Genomic DNA, 6,579 nt, shown 5'->3' on the forward strand with positions numbered 1-6,579 from the left:
AAAGACATGATATTCCTCAGCTTCACCGAGAGAGGGTTTATCTTCCAGGAACAAGCACTTCATGACAAACACCTAAATCTCCTAACAGCAGGTTTCCTTGCCTTTGTTGGCTGACAGAGAGTAACAGAGAACACCAGACAACACAGTATTTCTGTTCTCATCCCTTTACCTCCCTCAAAAGAAAAGCATCATTAATTCTGATATAAACTCAAAGTTCACTACTGTGGTATATTAACCAAAACAAAGCCAGGTTATTTGATATCTCTGTGTAGACACCGACTAGTCGCCAGCTGTGGTCACCTGGAAATCTAGGGTGAAATTCATCTCACCTAAAGTTAGGTGGCAAACAGTTATCACAGTCTTCAGCGAGCAGCTGCAATTCAGACACTTCTCTTGGGATATGATAGATCTGGAGCTGGTTCTCTCTACTGGCTATAGGAGGAGTGTCGACAACTACCTTAAACTTAACAGATGTCTAAACTTAGGGTGATATGAAACCCACTGTTCTTCAGCTAGAAGAGTGACTAAATTCTGCAATTTCACACTGCAGTTGTCCCCAGATAGCACTACTGATGTATGCAAGCAAGATTATGGTCTTGCCTATGGGGTCAAAAAAGGAAAGAAGAAATTACTTTGAGATTTCCTAGAAGACAGAGCACTTCTGCTGCAAAGATGTCCAAGCATGCTAGGTCAAGAGATTTAGACACAACTTGAAGATGTTTGCTGGAACTGAATGCTATTTGAAAGCAAAATTGTATTAGCAAAAGCTACAGACATGTAAATGAGAACACTGCGACCCAGCAAGCATACTTCATGACTAAGCATTACTTCTTTAAGTGAGGGTTGGGCCCATCTGAGGACGTTTCTGCTGTTTCCAGTTCAATACTGTGCAACCCAACAATTTTTTATGCTACCCAACAATATTTAAGCATCCTTTGAACCAAAGCTGATAGCACTTCCTATCACAGGTCATGTCAAATGTCTTCTCCATTACAACTATCGGTAACTTTTGAGGGTCAGCAGTTAAAGTTTGGCAAGGCTACATGGTAAGCATCTACACCAAGCAAAAAAATTTCTGTATGCAGGCACATAGTGAGATAGCATAACAACACATACCTGTGGCAGTGCTCATGTGCAATACTGAGCTAAAAAAGAAATCCAATGATAAAGCTGGAATGATCCCAACATTTAATACTATTCCTTAGTTATCTAGAATAATCTTTTTGAAACACTGAGCTTTGAATTAACTAGAAAGCAAATTCTGATCCTGGAAGTTGTATTTTATCTTGATTCCATTTTCAAAACCATCTGGATGTAAGTCACACAGATAAACTAGTATCAAAAATACATGGCTATTACTAATTATGGTATGCTGTGCCATTTCTCCCACCACCTGCTAATAGTGACACAACATTACTCAAGAATAAAGCTTGATAAGCTTGATGAATAATTTTCAGACTTTTTTCTTCAGCTTGCAAATGATCTCTGGGCAGATTTCCCCCCCCGCCCCCCGCCCCATCTTGTTATGTAAAATTAGTCACAATGGTTTTGGTGACTAATTCCTGATCTATAACTTGTTTATGAGCACTGCATTGCAAGTGTTTGAGATTTGAAATTCAAATCTTTGGTACACAGTTTCGATTTCACACATAACTCAGTAGTGGCTTACTCCCTGACCAGAAGATAACACAACCACCATCCCAGGATGAATGTTTGCATTTGTAGAGTCAAAGTTTACTTGTAAAGGTTCCTTACAGTTTGCTGCACCTTCATAGACCATTCAAAGCACACAGAAACAGTGCAAACATTAAGGGTTGGAGGAAAAGGTGAGAGAGGTAAGGAATTGCCTGAGATTACCACTATATTGGAAGATACTCCTGTAAAGCCAGAAAGAGTTAGCTATTCCTAGCAATGCTTCCAAACAACATGTTCACCACTGGATCAACATAATATGAGACTTCACAAGCACTTGCAGGCAAAGGCAGAGACCTTCTGAAAACAACTCTGCTGAGCAGTGTTCATCTCACAGCCATCTTCCTGCATAGCTAAGAACGGCCTCATTAAGAAAGAGCACTAATCCCAGAACAAGTCACACATGTGCACTGTTCACTGGATGGGGGCTTCAGCTTCCGCACATCTCCCATCTTTTAGCCTCCATGACATGCACCAGTTTCATTTTGAAGGTGAACATATTTGAAAGCATAACATATGCAAGCGAGGCATGTTCCACATGGGGGACAGCCCACTGAAGTGAAGCAGGAGTATTTCCACAATCCCCGCAGCTGTTTAGACCCAAGCCTACATTTTGGGAGAGGGGTTATCACACTGTGGGTCAAAGGAGGCAACACATCCCCTTTCCTCTGTAAGACCCTTCCAGGGCAGCACAGGAAGTCTCCCAGTTTCCATCCTCCCCAGTTCCATCCAGCTCTGTGCAATCAGAACTACAGCCTTCACCTCCTGAGTTTCTAGACATCGTAAGATTGATCTTTTTCCTCTTGGTTTACCTTTTTTAAAAAAGTCATTTGCTTCCTCTCAGTCAGGCTCCCATGGAAGTGTTTCAAGTCAGCATGGCCTGGAGAGCAAAGACTTGTGTGATTTCAGAATCATCCCTCACTAGATGGCCAACTCCCTAGCCCATGTCTTTGAGATAGCGTGCTCCATGCCAAGGAGCACTCAGCACAGGGCTGATCCCTAAGGGAAGAATGAGCCGGGAGCCAAGGGTGACCCCAGGGCAGCAGCATCTTCACCCACCATCACACAGTCCCACCAGCTCCCAAACACAGCAAGCACAACCAGGTGCTGGTTCCAGCATCCAACAGCAGCCATCAAATACACTTTGCTGTCACTAATATCAGTCAGCCCAACTATGCATCATCAGAGCTTTGGAGCAGAGGCCTTAGAAATACAAGTTACCATCTTTTAAGTGCTTTTCCCCATCAGGCCACCAGCTTTGCCCATGGGCTTCCCAGCCATCCTCAGACTGTAATGTAGAACTCAGTCATTACAACACCCAGTGCTACAGAACTGCTTGTACCTAAAGTTGATAGGTGCCCAGACGTTACATCTTCACATGCTCCTCTTGTTTCCCAGGTACATTCTGAAGGAAGCTTACAGACAAGACAGGCACTCTCTGCAGAAGTACTTTCAACCTATCCACATGGAGCAGAAAGTTGGAAGTAGTAAGTACTCTGCCTGGGATTGGGGAGCTGAGCATTGAGAAAAAGCACAACCACTGCAAACCACAGGGGATCACACCTGCCAGCCTCCACAGGCAGTGACGCTACCTTGCAGTCAAATATTTCTGGAAACTAGCCTGTAGCTCAAGGTGGATTAAAAAAAAATAATCACCAGACGCATCCCCGGCCTATATTTTGCAGGAGGTCTGCAGTACTCTAAAGGGATGATAAATGAAACTTATGAGAAGGATCTTGCAGTTTCAATACAAAACAGATTGGCGAAACAGCAGAAGAAATAGCTTGTGAAGCAGCTGTAGCATCTGCCCCATCAGCCTGTTAACTACAGTACTGTAACAGCACACGGCACCTGAATGCTCCATGCCATGTTACATCTCAGTCCACGGGATCTTATAGGACTGGTTATTTATATGGGACAGCACAAGCAGATCATAAAGGTCCCTCCAGCCTAAAGCTTATGAATGTGTCAGAGAAGTTTCTAGAACTGCTATGTTCTCTTGACTGCCCTGCCATAGGTACTTCGGAGCATGCAAAGATATGCCATAACCAATCTTAAACTTAATTATTAATTAAAACACAGGAGAAGAGTTAAAGTTCAGTTTTAATTCTGTCCTATTAATTATGATTAAAGTACTTTTCACAACTTGCTAGTAGCATTTTCTTCATTAATGCAGTAATTTCACTCATTAGTTTTCATCTCCAAGTCAGCCTCACTTACACCAGCACTTGGGATTGCCTTGTAAAAATAAATTAATAGAAAAGAGCAACCAAAGCCACCCTTTCCAATGAAAAGTTATCCTGTGATTCTACTCAGGAGGTTAATTCAGCCATATGCTCCCAATCTGCAGTTCTGTCCTAGGAAGATGAAATGCATGGTCAAATTTCTTACAAGTTTGATTGAATAAGACAGCACCACTTTGATGGAAGATTTAACTGATAAAAAGGGGGAAAAAATCCTAAAAGATAGCTTCACACTCCAGTGGTTGCTTCAGATTTACTCACCTGTTCTGCCTGCTTCTCAGCTACATAAAATAGTTGTGTGCTTGCAAGTTGCTTGGAAAAAAAAATCCAGAAAGGTTTTTGTCCTGGTGTTCCTGGGGTGAAGTGCTCAGGTTTCCACCTCCATAATGGTGTTTCCCAGCAGTGCACTAGATCTTTAGCTATCTGTCAGGGTGACCCACATATTTAGACTTCTGGAACCCATCTCATAGCCCAGGGACACTTTCAGGATGGCAGGTCCAGCACAACATTGTCCATCCTGTCCGTTAACCCGCTCAAAGGGCCTGGCAGAGACAGCTGAGCACAGCAGGGAGAATACAGCTCTCCTTAAAACAGTGCAGGCTAGGAGTCCTCCAGGCTCATCTCTAACCCAAAGTTTAGGGTGGGGGAAGATACCCTCGATCAATGAAAACTAGGTCATGAGAAGACATGATGATCTGATGCCTAGGCAAGAGAACAAGGTAAGATGGGACTTACCAAGACTGATTGCTAGTCCTGTGATGGCACAGCAGGGATACAGAGGGCACTGGGCTAGCTCCTGTTTGATGTTACTCACCAGGAAACTCAAAGCTTCTGCTGCTTTTGTATGACCTCTTTACACCCAGAGCATAATTTATTGTGTCCTCCTTACCAAGGAAAATTTTCTTTAATGTAGAATAAAACAAACAAGGTTTTAAAATTATTTTGGAAATAAAGTGCTACATCTGGCACAGTTAGGCACTGATAACACGCATTTTACTAGCAGCAGCAAGTGGGTAAAGCAAGGATAACAAATGGGAAAGGATAAAACCCAAAAAGATGGAGGAAGGACCTTGGCACTAGCACCACGGGCTGTAATTTTGTGTCCTGTTGCTGTGTGTTTAACCCCAATAGAAAGGTGAAAGCAAAGAATTGGGGCTTGGGTAACTCTGTAGGACTGGGAACAGGATACAAGTTTGCCTTGCAACACCAGAGCAGCAGTCACAGGTTTTACTCCACGCTGTGCTGGAGGCACAGAAATCAGGGAGCATTTCTGGTCCCAGCTCCATCTCTTGCTTGCGCAGCTGTCACTAACACTGCTGCTGTTAGGAGATACGGGGACCTGCTCTGTACCTTCCCAGACAGCCCTTGCCACCCACTGCCTGTCCCCAGGGGAACGAGGACCCAGACATCAAACTATTAACTGCTTTAAATAAATACTGCATCAGTTTAAATCATTAGGGACAGGCTGGGTTTCAATTGCTTTTTGATTTCCTTTTCTTCTTGCCCCTGACCCTTTTTTTTCCATTTTGCTCTTTATGCTGGTATTAAACATGTTTTATCATCTCATTTGCTAGTTTCCATTTCTATGGGAAAACTGAGCATTGTGCTGGAATATCTCCCATTGTCATAGTCTGTTTCATACAGTAAAAACAGCCAGATGACAAAGCGCACGGGGTACCATATAACTTGGGCAAAGACATCTTCACAAGGTGAAAGGCTCTGGTCTTCACTATAAATCACAAACTACTGTAAGAGGGCCTGAGGGGGGAAGGAAAGAGAAGGAGAGACTCATCTAATTTGTTAGACCTCTGCCACAGCTGCCTAACTATTACTGGCTTGGGAAATTACTGTCAACACACTCAGCTCTCCAGCCAGCTCATTCAGTGACATTACTCCTACTTGCAGTGTTTCTCACAGAGCTACGGAAGAAAGTCTGTGCTCAGACCACTGAGCCACATACCTACCACCAGCATCTGGCCCGCAAGAGACTGGTTACTTCAGCAAGCTAAAGGCAGAGCAGAGTATCATTGACTATCAGCAAAGAAAAACTAACAAGTGACTGGCTTAAGAAGTCCCTCACCATCCAGACCACCAGAGCCAGCAGCTCAACAGTAACAACCGCCTAGAGGAGATGCTGCAGTTCCAGCACAGGGCACATCAATGCAGGAGGTCCGACCAGGTGTCCCTTCTGTTCTCAGCAGAGCAAGGATCCACCAAGAGACAGAACTGGGCCCCATCTTTGTGTGACACCACCTTCAGCTCCATAAATTCCTCCTTTCATGCTGGCCACATGAACCGCACAAGCCTCCTGCAGCTCATCCTCTGCCCACAGACCCTACCACCAGTTAGTGGCTCCGCAGGTTAAGACTAACACTGATGGGAAGACAGTCCCACATGAACTATGGGCAAGCCTGGGACAAAACAATACAAAAAACCCCCAGTTCTTAAAGTACTTTGGCTCCAGTTGCCAGAGCAACAAAAGCCCACCTCTTCACTAAGTAGCTTAGGGATTGATTTGAAAGCCAGGAGCAACGGGAAAGTAAAAAGCTGCAGAGAACAGCAGTTGAGTTAGGAAAAGTCAGATGAGAAAGGAGGCTTTTGGCAAAGGAGGTCTCAGCTTATTTCTGCATGAGCCAGTTCCTGC

Source organism: Cariama cristata, unplaced genomic scaffold, assembly GCF_000690535.1.
Source record: "Cariama cristata isolate BGI_N322 unplaced genomic scaffold, ASM69053v1 scaffold10688, whole genome shotgun sequence".
Classification (NCBI taxonomy): domain Eukaryota; kingdom Metazoa; phylum Chordata; class Aves; order Cariamiformes; family Cariamidae; genus Cariama; species Cariama cristata.